Source organism: Nyctereutes procyonoides, unplaced genomic scaffold, assembly GCF_905146905.1.
Source record: "Nyctereutes procyonoides isolate TBG_1078 unplaced genomic scaffold, NYPRO_anot_genome, whole genome shotgun sequence".
Classification (NCBI taxonomy): domain Eukaryota; kingdom Metazoa; phylum Chordata; class Mammalia; order Carnivora; family Canidae; genus Nyctereutes; species Nyctereutes procyonoides.
The window spans coordinates 75918-92504 of NW_026575132.1; the positions used below are offsets into that span (position 1 = coordinate 75918).

At 37.1% G+C, this 16587-nt stretch overlaps 1 pseudogene; it reads right to left on the reverse strand.

Annotated features, from left to right (window-relative positions):
* Positions 1-11638: 11638 nt before the first annotated feature.
* Positions 11639-16166, reverse strand: LOC129523060 (olfactory receptor 4L1-like; annotated as a pseudogene).
* Between the last annotated feature and the right edge of the window lie 421 nt (positions 16167-16587).

A 16587-nucleotide genomic window follows, 5' to 3' on the forward strand; every position in this document is an offset into this window, starting at 1 on the left:
GTTTCATGAACAAATAAATAAAATCTTAAAAAAATAGACATATATGTTACTAGCTACTGTATTGAGCAGAGCAGAAGTACAGCAGGCAAATCACCAAAAAAAGCATAGGAAACTTATTTTAAGTGGGCCACGTCTTAGAGTCATTGGTAGAAAAGCTTGAATAGCTAATAGGTATGAGAGGTGCACTAAATTCCCTGATAATCAGAAAAAAAGCATAGTAAAGCAACAAGATATTATTTTATGGAAACAAAAATTTAGAGAGGCAAGTTATGCTAAATTTTGTAGTGGGTACATGAACAATAGGAATTTTGCTCTGTAGTTGGAATTCAATTCATTTTGGAAAGCAGTCTGCAATATTTAGTGAAATAATGTGGGTAAATGTTTTATTATCCATTTTTTTCTCTTCTGGGTATTTATCTTAGAGAAATTCTAAAGCTACATAGAACTGTTGAGCAAATATTAATTATTAAATCATTTATGATAATAGGAAATCATAAGCAGTTTAGCTGTCCATCATTTGGTAAATAGGTAGTAAACTGATTTATTTTCACTATTGAATAATAGCAATTCTTTGAAGTAAAGAGCTCTCTTTATGAAACAATATGAATTGTACTCAGGGAAAAGAAAATAGAATGGCATTTTTGTAAATTAAAGCACATAGATTCATAAGATAACAGCTGCCATTTCATAAAGAAATTGGCATATTTAAAGGGACATAAATACATTTAGAATGAGAGAATTGCAGTCAAGAATTAATTCAGGAAGAAGAGATGAAAATAAATAGACTCTAATGTACAATTAAACTGAGGCATTGTTCTTATCTCAATGCTACAAAAGGGTTACAATAGAAAAGATGGGGGGAAATGACTGATATATGTCATCTGGTGTTCTAAATCTTTTCTTCCCGCATGAAATACAGAAGCAATTAATTAATTAAGTCCTGTCATGAAGAAGAGTGTCTCTCAAATTTTTGGCTAATAATTTCTCTTGAAAATTACAAAGAAGAATGAGCTTATGTATCTGACAAAGTAAATCAGTGATGCCTGCAGTCAAATCAGTCACTCAGTCAAGCAGTGTTTATTAAGTAACTACCTTATGGTGGGCACACACTAAGAATATTCTAGTGAATAAGGGGGAGATAGTCCTTGACTTCGTGATTCCTTTATGTCCTAATGGGAAATATATATAGATGCAAGATTTGATTAAATAATTTATGACATGACAACCACTACAAAACAAAGTTAGGCTGCTCTGGAGTCCTAAAACAGAGAGTTCTACTCAAGTTTAGATGGCTAGGGAAGGCATCTCTCAGAAGATGAGGTTGAAGCCTTCCTGAAAAGTGAAAAGTCTTCAGTGTAGAAAAGATGGTGATAGGCGGAGAAGCTTATACTCAACTTCTAAAGATAAGGTTTCCTTAGTGTATTTGAAACTGTTTTAGACCATAGAAAAAGAAAGAAAGTTATACAATGAACAACTCTAAAACCAACAAAAATAAGAACAACTAGTAAATTAAATTTGGAAAGATGAAAGGTGAAAAAAAAAGCCATATTATTACGAACTGGAGTTGAAACTAAAATATCAAGGAAATGTTGGCAACATTAACTCAATCCACTAGTATAACAGATTAAATGAAGAAAGATACAATTATCTCAAAGTGTGCATAAATTTTTACAAATTAAACAATAATTTATGATTTTAAATAGATTGGAAATTAATTAAATAAACATATCTTAATTTTAAGAGGGTAGAGTCCATAATATTATTTTAGAAATGAACACTATAAATTCAGGGGAAAAAATGCCTTCCCTTCATCATTGTACTGGTGGTTTCATCCAAATACAATACAACCTACCAAAATATCACCAAATATTATAAAATAAAATGTACCAAAATAAAAAGGTATGTTACATTGATGAATTGGAATAATCAAAATCATAAAGTTTTTTATTCTTTCTAAAGTAATCTATAAATTTTTATTTCATTGTTATTCTAAATTTTTTTTGGTAGAACTTGACAACTTATCCTAAAATCATCTGGAAGAGTTAAGTGACAAGAACTGGGATATATTTAAGGTAGAGCAATTGAAAAGGCAGATTCATGATGACTGATAACAACTGTTTCAGATGGTATAGGGTTTCACTGAGAAACAAAATGACCAATGGAAGGATGGACAGAGGCCAGAAACAGACCCAAGCATTCAATGGATTCTTCATATGGCAAAGGTGACATTTCAATCATTAGGGAAAAGCTATTTGGTAGCTGGTCTTTGTATATCTGTTTATATCCATACAATAATAAATTAGACTCCTATCAGATACCAATACAAAATTTAACTTCCAGTTGGATTAAATAACTAAATTTGATAAAAGTTTAAAATTATAAAAAAGAGAACACAGAATATTTTGGGCAATCAATTGTAAAAATGTATTACATAGAGACAAAACCACAAACCTAAAGGGAAAAAAATTAAAGAACTATTTAAAATTTTGTGTATTTATAAACATCACAAAGTGTTAATATAGGAGTGAAGATATTTTCAGTTCATATATATAGTGAAAAGGCAAGCTATAGAATGGAAGAAAATATTTCCAAATTATACATCTGATAAAGAGTTAATATTGAAAAATAAATGAACAAACAAAAAAGCGGAATCAGGTTTAAAAATGCATGGAACAAACCAGTGTTTGCCAGAGCAAAGAGTATTGGAGGGTTGGGCAAGATGGGTGAAGGGAAGTGGGAGATACAGGCCTTCAGGGATGGAATGAGTGAGTCACAGGATGGAAGGCACAGCATGGGGAATATAGTCAATGGTGATAGTGATGTGTGGAGGCAGGTGGCAGGTACACTTGTGGTGAGCACAGCATAATGCATAGCCTTGTTGAATCACTACATTGTATACCTGGAACTAAGGTAACATTGTGTGACAACTATATTCAAATAAAGTAAGCAGAGTTAATATCCAGAATATATAAATAACTTCTACAATTTAATGACAAAAACAGTTTAATGGGCAAAGGATTTGAATAGACATTTATCCACGAAAAACACACTAATATCCCACAAGCATATGAAAAAAATGCTCAACATCCCTCATTATCAGTGAAATGCAAATCAAAATCACAATGAGGTATTGCCTCACACCTGCTAGAGTGGACACTATCAAAACAACAACAACAGCAAAAAAAAAAATCCAGAAAATAACAAGTGCTAACAGATATGTAAGATAGGGAAGAATTGGAAACTTTTGAACTGTTAGTAGGAATGTAAATAGTGCAGCTGCCCTGGAAAAGTATGGAGGTTTCTCAAAAAAATTAAAAATAGAGTTACCATATTATACAACAATCTGGCTCCTGGGTATATATCTAAACAAATGGAAAACAGTATCTTGAGGAAATATTTGCACACTCAAGTTCATTGCAGCATTATTCACAATAGCCAAGAGGAAAAAGCAGCCTAAATATCCATCAATGGGTGAATGGATGAAGAAAATGTGGCATGCACCTACAAGACTACTATTCAGCCTTAAGAAAGAAAAAAAATCCTGTTCCATACTACAATATGGTTAAAGTTTGGAGACATTATGTTAAGTGAAATAAGCCAGTCACAAAATGACAAATACTGCATGGTTCAGTGTTAGAAATCTAAAGGAGTCAAGATGGCGGAAGAGTAGGGTCCCCAAGTCACCTGCCCCTACCAACTTACCTAGATAACTTCAAATCATCCTAAAAAACTTACCGAGTTCTGTCTGAGATTTAAAGAGAGAACAGCTGGAATGCTACAGCGAGAAGAGTTTGCTCGTCTATTAAGGTAGGAAGACAGAAAAAAAAAAAAGAAAGAAAGAAAAAAGCATCCAAGGGGAGGGGCCCCCGTGAGGAGCCGGGCTAAGGCCAGGTGGCAAGAGCCCCCAGGACAGGAAAGCCCAGGCCCGGAGAAGCAGGAACTTTACCAATCTTCCCGTTGGGAAAGGCGCTCACAGGGAGCTCGGGCAGGATCCCAGGAGGGGCAAGGATGTCCACAGGCTCCCAGGGGCACTAACAGAGGAACTGTGCCCCGGGGGAGAGCGAGCCACACACTGCGGGCCAAGCTCCCGAAAGGGCTGGAGCACGCACCTGGCGAGGCTCCGGTGGTGGCTCCGTGTGGAGAGGGCTCTGAGGCCCGGGAGCACGATTCCAGGTGGAGGCCCTGGATCCCAGGGCGCTGAGGGACATAGCCCAAGATCCGACGCTCCCCCCGGAACAGGCAGGGGTTAGGAGGACACAGGACAGCAGGGACGCTTCTGCCGCCCTGCGGCCCTGAGCTGTGCATATCCGCACCCCTGGCCCCCGGAGCATCCAGGCCCCTGAGGACTAAGAGCTGCGATAGTTACTGCGGGAGCTGACTCCAGAGCTGGACAGCTGGCCGCCTGCACTGTTATTGTCCCTCCTGGTGTCACCTTGTACCTGGGACTGAGCAGAGGCCTGACAGGATAAACAGCTCCCACTGAGCCGTACACCTGGAAGGGGGCTGGGCAGCTCCCCGAGGTGCACACAGCTGAGAATCAGCACAGCAAACCTCCTCCCCCAGAAGACCAGCTAGAAGGACAGGGAAAAAGCAAGTTATTGACCAAGCAGCACTGGAAACTTCCAGGGGAAGTCGAGGGATTTACAGTATATAGAATCAGAGGATACTCCCCCTTGTTTTTTTGTTTTCTATTTGTTCCCCCCCCCCTTTTTAAATTCTCTCTTTTTCTCCTTTTTCCAGTACAACTTGTTTTAGGCTACTCTGCACTGAGCAAAATGACTAGAAGGAAAAACTCACCACAAAAGAAATAATCAAAAACAGTCCACTCTGCCACAGAGTTACAAAATTTGGATTACAATTCAATGTCAGAAAGCCAATTCAGAAGCACAAAAATAAAGCTACTGGTGGCTCTGGAAAAAAGCATAAAGGATTCAAGAGACTTGGTGACTGCAGAATTTAGATCTAATCAGGCTGAAATGAAAAATCAATTAAATGAGACGCAATCCAAACTGGAGGTCCTAACGACGAGGGTTAACAAGGTAGAAGAACAAGTGCATGACATAGAAGATAAGTTGATGGCAAGGAGGGAAACTGAGGAAAAAAGATAAAAAAGTTTAAAGATCATGAGGTTAGGTTAAGGGAATTAAATGATAGCCTCAGAAGGAAAAATCTACGTTTAATTGGGGTTCCAGAGGGCGCCGAAAGGGACAGAGGACCAGAAAGTGTATTTGAACAAACCATAGCCGAGAAAATCCCTAACTTGGGAAGAGAAACAGGCATTCAGATACAGGAGATAGAGAGATCCCCCACTAAAATCAATATAAATCGCTCAACACCTCGACATTTAATAGTGAAACTTGGAAACTCCAAAGATAAAGAGAAGATCCTTAAAGCAGCAAGAAACAAGAGATCCCTAACCTTTATGGGGAAAAGTATTAGGATAACATCAGATCTCTCCACAGAGACTCAGCAGGCCAGAAAGGGCTGGCAGGATATATTCAGTGTCCTAAATGAGAAGAACATGCAGCCAAGAATACTTATCCAGCAAGGCTCTCATTCAGAATAGAAGGAGAGATAAAGAGCTTCCAAGAGAGGCAGAAACTGAAATGTGACCACCAAACCAGCTCTGCAAGAAATAGTAAGGGGGACTCTGTAAAAGAAAGAGGATTCCCAAGGAAACAATACACAAAAAACAGGGACTGAATAGGTATTATGATGACACGAAATTCATATCTTTCAATAGTGACTCTGAACGAGAATGTGCTTAATGACCCCATAAAAAGGCGCAGGGTTTCAGACTGGATTAAAAAACAAGACCCATCTATTTCCTGTCTATAAGAGACATATTTTAGACTGAAACATACCTACAGCCTGAAAATATAAGGATGGAGAACTGTTTACCATTCAAATGGTTCTCAAAAGAAAGCAGGGGTAGCCATCCTCATATCAGATAAAGTTTATCCCAAAGACTGTAGTAAGAGATGAAGAGGGACACTATATCATACTTAAAGGATCTATCCAACAAGAGGACCTAAGAATCATGAATATTTATGCCCCGAACGTGGGAGCTGCCAAGTATATCAATTAATAACCAAAGTAAATACATACTTAGATAATAATCTACTTACACTTGGTGACTTGAACACAGTGCTTTCAATAATTGACAGATCTTCTAAGCACAACATCTCCGAAGAAACAAGGGCTTTATGATACACTAGACCAGTGGATTTCACAAATATTCACAGAACTTTACATCCAAACACTACTAAATACACATTCGTCTCAAGTGCACATGGAACTTTCTCCAGAACAGACCACAGACTGGGTCAAATATCAGGTCCTAACCGATACCAAAAGATTGGGATTGCTCCCTGCATATTTTCAGATCATAATGCTTTGAAACTAGAACTAAATCACAAGAAGTTTGGAAGGATTTCAAACACATGGAGCTTAAGGACCATTATGCTAAAAAATGAAAGAGTCAACCCGGAAATTAGGGAAGAATTAAAGAGATTCATGGAAACTAATGAGAATGAATATACAACCGTTCAAAATCTTTGAGATACAGCAAAAGCAGTCCTGAGGGGGAAATACATCGCATACAAGCATCCATCCAACAATTGGAAAGAACTCAAATACAAAAGCTAACCTTGGGCCTAAAGAAGCTGGAGAAAAAACAGAAAATAGATCCTACACCCAGCAGAAAGAGAATTAATAAATATTCGAGAAGAACTCAATGAAATAGAGACCGGAATAACTGTGGAACAAATCAACAAAACCAAGAGTTGGTTCACTGAAAGAATTAAAAGATAGATGAACCATTAGCCAGCCTTATTAAAAAGAAGAGAGAAAAGACTCAAATTAATAAAATCATGAATGAGAGAGGAGAGATCACCATCAATACCAAGGAAATACAAACGATCTTAAAAACTTATTATGAGCAGCTTTACGCCAATAAATTAGGCAATCTAGGAGAAATGGGCTCATTTCTGGAAAACCTCAAACTACCAAAACTTGAACAGGAAGAAATAGAAAACATGAACAGGCCAATAACCAGGGAGGAAATTGAAGCAGTCATCAAAAACCTCCCAAGACACAAAAATCCAGGGCCAGATGGCTTCCCAGGGGAATTCTATCAAACGTTTAGGGAAGAAACAGTACTTATTCTACTAAACCTGCTCCAAAAGATAGAAAGGGATGGAATACTTCCAAACTGGTTCTATGAGGCCAGCATCATCTAAATTCCAAAACCAGACAAAGACTGCACCAAAAAGGAGAATTATAGACCAATATCCCTGATGAACACAGATGCAGAAATTCTCAACAAGGTACTAGCCAATAGGATACACCAATACATTAAGAAGATTATTCACCATGACCAAGTGGGATTTATCCCCAGGATGCAAGGCTGGTTCAACACTCATAAACAATTAATGTGATTGATCATATCAACAAGAGAAAAAACAAGAACCATATGATCCTCTCAAGTGATGCACAGAAAGCATTTGGCAAAATACAGCATCCATTCCTGAACAAAACTCTTCAGAATGTAGGGATAGAGGGAACATTCCTCAGCATCTTAAAAGCCATCCATGAAAAGCCCACAGCAAATATAATTCTCAATGGGGAAACCCTGGGAGCCTTTCCCCTAAGATCAGGAACACGGCAGGGATGTCCACTCTCACCACTGCTGTTCAACATAGTACTAAAAGTCTGAGCCTCCGCAATCAGGCTACAAAAAGAAATAAAAGGCATTCAAATTGGCAAAGAAGAAGTCAAACTCTTCCTCTTCGCTGATGACATGATACTGATATAAAGAAAACCCAAAAGACTCCACCCCAAGATTGCTAGGACTCCTACAGCAATTCAGCAGTGTGGAAGGATACAAGATCAATGCCCAGAAGTCAGTGGCATTTCTATACACTAACAATGAGACTGAAGAAAGAGAAATTAAGGTGTCAATCCCATTTACAATTGCACTCAAAAGCATAAAGTACCTAGGAATAAACCTAACCAAAGAGGCAAAGGACCTATACCCTAAAATCTACAGAACACTTCTGAAAGAAATTGAGGAAGACACAAAGAGATTGAAAAACATTCCATGCTCATGGATTGGCAGAATTAATATTGTGAAAATATCAATGCCTCCCAGGGCAATTTACACATTTAATGCAATCCTTATCAAAATACCATAGACTTTCTTCAGAGAGTTGGAACAAATTATTTTAAGATTTGTGTGGAATCAGAAAAGACCCTAACTATCCAGGGGAATGTTAAAAAAGAAAACCAGAGCTGGGGGCATCACAATGTCAGGTTTCAGGTTGTACTACAAAGCTGTGGTCATCAAAAACAGTGTGGTACTGGCACAAAAACAGATACATAGATCAGTGGAACAGAATAGAGAATCCAGAAGTGGACCCTGAACTTTATGGTCAACTAATATTCGACAAAGCAGGAAAGACTATCCACTGGAAAAAGGACAGTCTCTTCAACAAATGGTGCTGGGAAAATTGGACAGCCACATGCAGAAGAATGAAACTAGACCACTCTCTTGCACCATACACAAAGATAAACTCAAAATGGATGAAAGATCTAAATGTGAGACAAGAATCCATCAAAATCCTAGAGAAGAACACAGGCAACACCCTTTTTGAACTTGGCCACAGTAACTTCTTGCAAGATACATCCATGAAGGCAAGAGAAACAAAAGCAAAAATGAATTATTGGGACGTCATCAAGATAAAAAACTTCTGCACAGCAAAAGAGACAGTCAACAAAACTAAAAGACAACCTACAGAATGGGAGATGATATTTCCAAATGACATATCAGATAAAGGGCTAGTATCCAAGATCTATAAAGAACTTATTAAACTCAACAGCCAAGAAACAAACAGTCCAATCATTAACTGGGCAAAAGACATGAACAGAAATCTCACAGAGGAAGACATAGACATGGCCAACAAGCACATGAGAAAATGCTCCCCATCACTGGCCATCAGGAAAATACAAGTCAAAACCACAATGAGATACCACCTCACACCATTGAGAATGGGGAAAATTAACAAGGCAGGAAACAACAAATGTTGGAGAGGATGTGGAGAAAGGGAACCCTCTTGCACTGTTGATGGGAATGTGAATGGATCAGCCACTCTGGAAAACTGTGTGGAGGTTGTCAAAGAGTTAAAAATAGATCTGCCCTACAACCCAGCAATTGTACTGCTGGGGATTTACCCCAAAGATGCAGATGCAGTGAAATGCTGGGACACCTGCACCCCAATGTTTATAGCAGCAATGTCCACAATAGCCAAACTGTGGAAGGAGCTTCAGTGTCCATCGAAGTTGAATGGATAAAGAAGATGGGGTATATGTATACAATGGAATATTACTCAGCCATTAGACAACGACAAATACCCACTATTTGCTTCATCATGGAGGGTTCTAGAGGGTATTATTGCTGAGTGAAATAAGTCTTTTGGAAAAGAACAAACATTTTATGGTCTCATTTGGGGAATATAAAAAATAGTGAAAGGGAATAAAGGGGAAAGTAAAGTAAATGAGAATGGGAAATGAACAAGGGTTAGTGGAAGAGGAGGTGGGCGGGGGGTTGTGGTGACTGGGTGATGGGCACTGAGGGGGGCACTTGGCGGGATGAGCCCTGGGTGTTATGCTATATGTTGGCAAATTGAACTCCAATAAAAAAAATTTTTTTAAGAATTCTAAAGTAGTCAAACTCTTAGAAACAGAAGGCGGAATGGTGATTGCTAGGAGCTAACAAGAGGTAGAAAGTTGAGTATTTTATAAATAAGGATAGAGTTTTAGTTTTGCAAGATAAAACGTTTTAGAAATATGTTGCAAAACAAGGTGTACATATTTAACACTACTGTAACTTAAAAATGCTTAAAATGTTACATGTTTTCAACCACAATAAAAAATGAACCAGAGCAGCACATATTAAACAGATAAGTCATTAAGACATAAAGTGAGTAAAAAAAATATAATAATAAGTTTATATGGATTCCATTTATGTCAAGTAAAAACATTTAAAAAATTATATGCACAATATGAAAAATGAGGGACATAATTTTTAAAACATACCCAGGAATGGTACCTATGGAGCTCATGATAGTGATGATCATATTACAATAAAATAAATAGGTGTAGGTGATTGCTTAGGGGTCTTTATTATCTCTAACACTCTAGTTTTGTAGTAAAAGAATCAAATAAATGTGGCAAAATGTTAGAAATTTGTTAAAGCTACATGTTATATCAATATCTATGCTTAAATCTGTGATTCAAATAATTCATAAGAAATATATATATATATATATATATATATATATATATATATATATATACACCCAATGATCCTTAGGGGCCTAGTTCCTATCCTCTCAATGTGTCTTTTAAAATAAAATTTTAGTCCAAATATGTTGTTCACATATGGGTAGGAATACATCTTTAAACCACCCTTTAGTTTATAATTAGTATATTACACATATTGCTTAGAAGGCAATGATGAAAAAGTATTGGATAAAAGCCTATAGAAAGGTTCCTGAGAGTTTGGGAGAGAGCAGCGCATTTGAATCTGATATCAAAGAGGCCATACAATGTCTTTTTCTTCTAATATCCATGAACCGTGGATGAAACATTTTAATTTAGTACTATCCTCTATACAACGTGGGCAGCTTGACTACTTCCTGTTTTGTTGTGATGTGGTTGGCATATAGAGATTTGTCCTATGGGGATTCCTTTGTGCATGGGGATTGACATACTTACTAGTAAAGCTCTTACTTACTTGACTCGAGAGATACACAAGAATAGATATGTGAACAAACATGAATGAAGGAATAAGGTAAAATGAGCTGTGTTTCATATATACGTCAAGTGGAATTTCTACTTTTTTCAGGAAAATATATGTTTCTTGTGAGTAGATGATTCTTAGATCTATCTACTCATAGAAATTAGCCAGTGTACCTCATTAAAAAAGTTATAATTCTTACACATATTAGAATCCATAGACATGTGAGTTTATGTGTGAGTGTTTAGGAGACTTCAAGAGTTCATATGGTTTTATACACATTTAGTCAACTAGAGAATTTAACTGAAGATTCCTAATCTGAATTAAAAAATAGATAAATTCCCAAATGATTCCTCTTTATTTATGAAATTTAGTCTTGCACATTTTTCAGTTTCCAACTATAGTTAATAAGCCATTTTTTCTGCTTCATTACATTAAAAAAGTATTAACCCTAAATGAATTGAATGTTAATTAAGATGTTTATTCTTCCAATAAAACCAAAAAATATAGAAATGTAAGGATGGAACATTTGATAATTTCAATATATATTATGAATCTTAAAAAAATCTACAAAGTGAATTAATATCAACTTATTCTCAGGGCAGCCCCGGTGGCTCAGCGGTTTAGCGCCGCCTTCAGTCCAGGGCGTGATCCTGGAGACATAGGATGGAGTCCCACATCGGGCTTTCTGCGTGGAGCCTGCTTCTCCCTCTGCCTGTGTCTCTGCTTCTCTCTTTGTGTCTCTCACGAATAAATAAATAAAGTCTTTAAAAAAAAACCTTATTCTGAATTGAAAAACATGAGTTTTGCACTAAAAAGCTTCATCATCATGATTGTTGCCTAGAAGGTCTGTCTGGATCTGATGTGTTTGGTCCTCAGTCTATTCATGGCTGCTTTCATCTCCTGGTTCCTCAGAGTGTAAATAATGGGGTTCACTAAGGGTGTGATAACTGAATAAAACACAGAAAGAAATCTATCCACTGAAAAGCCACTGAATGGCCAAGCTTAAATGAAGATACATGGCCCAAAGAACTGAGTGACCACAGTAATGTGAACAGACAGTGTGGACAGAGCCTTTGAGAGGGCACTAGAGGATTGCCATCGGATGGTTACCAGAATGACAGTGTAGGAAATGAGCAGGAGCATAAAGCAGGTGAAAGACAACAGGCCACTGTCAGCAATTACTAGCAACTCCAGAACATAGGTCTCAGTGCAGGCAAGTTTTTGAATGAGAGGAAGGACAAAAAATATTGTCCACTATGTTGGGGCCACAGAAGGGCAAGGTGACAGTAAAAATCATCTGGCTCATTGTACGCACAAAGCCAACAGACCAGGATAGAAGCACAGAGCCCACGAGGACCTGGTAGTTTATGATGGGTGTGTAGTGAAGAGGTTTGCATATTGCAATGTACCGATCAACAGCCATGACTATGAGAAGAGTCATTCGGTGCCCCCTAAGAGGTGGAGGTAGAACATCTGAGCCATACAAAGCAATAGTTCTGTTCTCCCTGGGGAGATCTATGACCATCTTAGGGGTTGTGATTGTGGAAATAGACATATCCAGAAAGGAGAGGTTTCCAAAGAGGAAGTACATTGGTGTGGAGTACAGAAGTGAGTCAGAGGTCACAGTGACCATGATGAGAAGGTTTCCTGCCACAATCGCTGCATAGGACAACAAAAATATGAAAAAAAAGAGAAAATCTCAAGTCCCCAAGTGTTGGTCAGTCCTAACAAAACAAACTCAGGTTAATTGAACTATTAATTATATCCATCTTCTTTAGAAGATGTGGTATAGGGCACCCTGGGTGGCTCAGCGGTTTAGCGCTGCCTTCAGCCCAGGGCCTGATCCTGGAGACATAGGATCGAGTCCCACATCGGGCTCTCTGCGTGGAGCCTGCTCTCTCTCTCTCTCTCTCTCATAAATAAATAAAATCTTTAAAAAAAAAGAAGATGTGGTATATGTATACAATGGAATATTACTCAGCCATTAGAAACGACAAATACCCACCATTTGCTTCAACGTGGATGGAACTGGAGGGTATTATGTTGAGTGAAATAAGTCAATCAGAGAAGGACAAACATTATATGGTCTCATTCATTTGGGGAATATAAAAAATAGTGAAAGGGAATAAAGGGGAAAGGAGAAAAAATGAGTGGGAAATATCAGGGAGGGAGACAGAACATGAGAGACTCCTAACTCTAGGAAACAAACTAGGGGTGATGGAAGGGGCGGTGGGAGGGGGGAGGGGGGGTGACTGGGTGATGGGCACTGAGGGGGGCACTTGATGGGATGAGCACTGGATGTTATGCTATATGTTGGCAAATTGAACTTCAATAAAAAATAATTATATCCATCTAGTCTAGTAGGGGTTTTCAGAAAGTTATTAACATGTAGAAAATCTGGAAAAAGTGATAATTTAACTTGTGATAGTATTGAAGATATAGACATATAGAAAGTATTTGATTCCTATGGAAAGAGAAATGATGAACATTTCTGAAAAATACATTTAATTAATTCAAGCAACATTCACATTACCAAATTTATTTTCAGCCATAGAGGAACAAAATATAAGAAATTCATTGTAGAAATTTGTTTTTTTTAAGATTTTATTTATTTATGAGAGACACAGAGAGAGGCAGAGGGAGAAGCAGGTTCCATGCAGAGAGCCCGATGTGGGACTCGATTCTGGGACTCCAGGACCACGCCATGGGCTGATGGCAGGCACTAAACCACTGAGCCATCCAGGGATCCCCCATTGTAGAAATTTGTAAACAGAGTTTACAGGCATAGGTCCATCTCCATAGTGATTTGTTGTTTCTGTCATAGTTTATGAGTCGATGAGTCATGAGTTCAATAGGCTGATGAGTAAAAGAGCCAAATGACCATTAGTCGAATGGTTGAGTTCAAGTAGATAGTATGTAGTTAGGTAACTTTGTGGTGCTAGGGCCCAGTATTAGATTTTTGCATCTTCCCCCTTCCTAACTTAAAATACTCAGGTGCCTGGAAGTTGATATAATTTTCAGCAAATTGCTTCTATGAGCTCTAATGCATTATCACCCCTCTCTTTTATCCTAAATAGGTAAACCAATGATTTCACTTATTCCTGAAGCTTTAATCTGGCTACAACTTGTCATACATTCTTGTTGCCCCCCAAATTATAATAAAACAACCTTCTAAAAAGTTTCTGGAGAAGACCATAAATGTTTCTCAGTGTCTGTGTTTCTGTCTTTCCTTCTCTCTCTCTCTCTCTCTCTCTCCTCCCCTCCCTTATATACTTCCTTACTCCCTTCCTTCTTTTATTCTTTTTCTTTCATTACTTCTTTTATTCTTCTTTCTCACTTCGTCCCCTCATCTTCCTTGTCTTCATCTTTTTTGCCCTCCTCCTCTTCCTTCCTCTGAATAGTGCTGTGTATCTAATTATTGATTTCTGAATAAAACTTGTGACCTCCACTGTTGAGTCTTTTTGCCTGTTTTCCTGAATCTATTATTGCTGGGTTCTCGACTGGAGTTTTCTTTCTGGTCCCTGTACGTTGTGTGCATAGATGATCTCTGAACAAACAATAGACCTTTAACAAGTAGTTTTTATGTTTCCTTGTCTCTTAAATGCTTATTATCCTTGTACCCAGTGCTTTCCTCAGATACAGTTATCACACTGTGCAGACTGACTTGACTCATCTTGGCTCATACATCCTTAACAGTTGTACTCTGTATGTGTTTCCACATGGAGCTCATACTGTTGGCTCACTTTTATCTACATTTCATTTTGATTTAGATCTTTTGGTCTCAGCTTTTTTTCCCTTTCTTTTCTTCTTTTAAAAAGACTGTTGGTGATGTACATCAAACACCCAGATCCAGTCTCATACATATTAATCACAAAAGCACATACTTACACAACATTCTAGTTCTGGAGCACCAAATCAGAATGTGGAAAATCTACTCTCTAAATTTCCTTTTTTTTTTTTTTTGCTTAATAACCTATGAAATATTCAGATGAACGTGAAAGAATCCTAACTCTGGGAAATGAACTAGGGGTGATGGAAGGGGAGGTGGGCGGGGGGTGGAGGTGACTGGGTAACGGGCACTGAAGTGGGCACTTGATGGGATGAGCACTGGTGTTATTCTATATTTTGGCAAATTGAACACCAATAAAAAAATAAATTTATTAAAAAAAGAATCAGGCTAAACAATTTTTAAATTTTTTTATAATTTTTTTTAAAAGACAGTCAAGAATAAGGATTTAAATTCTAGTCCTGGCCTCAACATTTCCTAGAGAAATATACTCTTAATTTTTGAAAAGTGATTTATTTTTCCATAAAAATGAAATGATACCTGTACTACTACCTCACAGATTGCTATGAGACCCCAGGGTAATATATATAGAATATATTTGTATGTTTCATTAAGTACATGTAGGTCCGATGTATGTGCATTCATATAATTCTATCTTTAGCATTATCTAATTTTTTTGATGATTGTAAGATATTCAAATCAGTAAGAACCACAGAAGAATTTTTACTAGGGTAAAAGAAGACTGGGTTGATAAAAACATTTCTATCTATGAAATATAAATGATGTAATTACCTAGTTGTCTTCATTATAAAGATAGAGTATCATCATTGGTGTGTAATTGAATCTACATACTAGTTATGCATGATATGAAATTAAGTCAGTGTTTCCTATTTTCTTGATCTGAAATGTTATTAGATTACATTTTAGACTTGTCACAGCTACTATACTTAGCCCAGGAAAAATGTAATTTTTCTATTGTTTTACAACATTCTAAATTATTTTGTTGTTTTTTTTATCCCACGGAGATTAAACTAAATCAATTTAATATTGCAAAAACATAAACTTGAATTGTAAATCTGACCCCTAAAATCAGGAATGTCAGTGCTATTTATCAATCAGACTGGCTCTTCTTACTGGAAATAGATACATTTGTCCATTTACTAATTATTTTTTACTATTGCCCTCATGATCAGGTAATATGCTTTTCATTCAGCTCTAAGTTTCTATAAAATTCAATTCTGAATTTCTCTTTTATTAAACTGTACAAATGCAGTTTGTTATTAATACTGATATTTAAACCTACCAGTTCTAGCTGAGGAGTAGTCTCTTCAAACACATGCAGACACAGTGAGATCCTGCATATATATTGTTTATCTTTTTTACCCCCATGAATATATGTGACATTCATTTGTACGTAAAAAAAGAAGGACAAGAATCATATACATAATGTGCTGACTGGTGATCAACACCCAAAGGGAATTATTAACATAAACATGCTAGTGTTCCCTAGAGTTCAGAACAAAGACTTACTCTCTCATTATTTAAGTGGATGGTGAATTCACCAAGTGGATCAGCCATGTGAACCTTCTCTATTAAGTGCTTTGACAAACTCAAGTGTTTTGCTTGGAGCATGATGAATGCGTTTGTAGAAAATGAGTATTATAGATAATAGATTTGAAGAGATTTTAATTCTATCAATTTGATTTAATCATTATGAATATTCATGATTAATTTGGTAATTGAATTCATTTATTCAAGTAAAATTAGAATAGTGCCCACACTGAGCAAGACATAAAAGGAAATTCATGGTATGGACCAGTTCTTAACAGAGATAAATCTCTTTTTACCATGTTAAGGGGGGAGAGAGAGTAGAGAGAGCTTGAGTGAGTAAACAAGGGAATCTTTACCTTGGTAATCAATAAATGATTAATGGTAATCAATAAGTAATTACTTAGTGGAATTTTGCAATCAACCATTCTAAAGATACAGAATTTTGCTA